Below are 1,157 nucleotides of genomic sequence, written 5' to 3'. Positions count from 1 at the left end.
TTTACCCTTTCTCGCTGCTTTATCTTCCATGTTCTTTTCCCATCAGTGAGAAAGTTGATCACATCATTGAGGGGGCCTTCCATTGTACTAAAGGATTCATATTGACAGCTGTAAGAGTCTGGGACTACATAAAAAGTGTTGATGCGGGTGGCAGTAAACTCAACTGGGAATCCACGCACTTGAACGATTCTGTCATCAGAATAAATCACTTTAGCGTAGAATTCCTTTACAACATTTGCATCAGCTTTATTGGTGGTGTAACAAAAGTTTTCCCACCTCCGCTCAGCAATAACTCGTTCGATTTCTCTTCCCGGATTTTCAAAAACTCGATCTTGTATGCACTTCTTTCCTTTAAATATGGAAGCAAATTTTGTTTGATCCATCGCATTGACGAAGTGAGACTCGTCGAACTCAATTCTTCTCTTTTGTCGTGGAGCCATTTTAATCTAATCAATTTATAGAAAAATTCAACAAATTACTTCAAATATATAAATCATGGCTTCCAATAGTAATTCTAAGAGTTCGACAATAAGATCCATGAATCTGTTCCCAAATTTTTCGGATCTCCTCAATGTGGGAGAAATTCATGGTGGAAATCAAATATTTTTATCTTAGAGTGAAACTTTTACCTAGAGATGATCGAATTCGGTGTGAAAAAGCCTTGAAATCGCCTCCTAATCCAAGATCTCTCAAGCCCTATGTCGAAAATGGCATTTTTAGGAGGAAGGGGATGATGAATAGTGCCAGTTGACTGGTCAAAATTGCGGTTAAAGGTGTTTTTCGTGAGCTCGCCGTCAGTTGGGTTGATGGCGCTGTCGGCGTGCTTAATTGGAATTTAAATCCTAAGTCTTGGGAAAATCTATCATCAGCGGCGTCGAGGGCGCCGTCGGCGGGCTCTCTTCAAAATGTTCAAATTTCAGATTTTTGCGACTTCGATCAATTTCAACCTCATCGACATCCATTTAATCATTATAGACATAATTTTAAGTGACTAACTGATGTACTTAGCACAAATAAACTTTCACAACACAAAACATCACATTTATATATAAATTCCGAGGGTACAATATACGTTACATAACACACCTAAGTCTGTTATTTTCTCAACCTCAACACATTAATTCAGCGTCGCAATCCAAACCACAACACTCAAAACG

The sequence above is a fragment of the Phalaenopsis equestris genome, unplaced genomic scaffold (genome assembly GCF_001263595.1).
Source record: "Phalaenopsis equestris unplaced genomic scaffold, ASM126359v1 Scaffold000994, whole genome shotgun sequence".
Classification (NCBI taxonomy): domain Eukaryota; kingdom Viridiplantae; phylum Streptophyta; class Magnoliopsida; order Asparagales; family Orchidaceae; genus Phalaenopsis; species Phalaenopsis equestris.
This window is presented reverse-complemented; position numbering follows the sequence as displayed.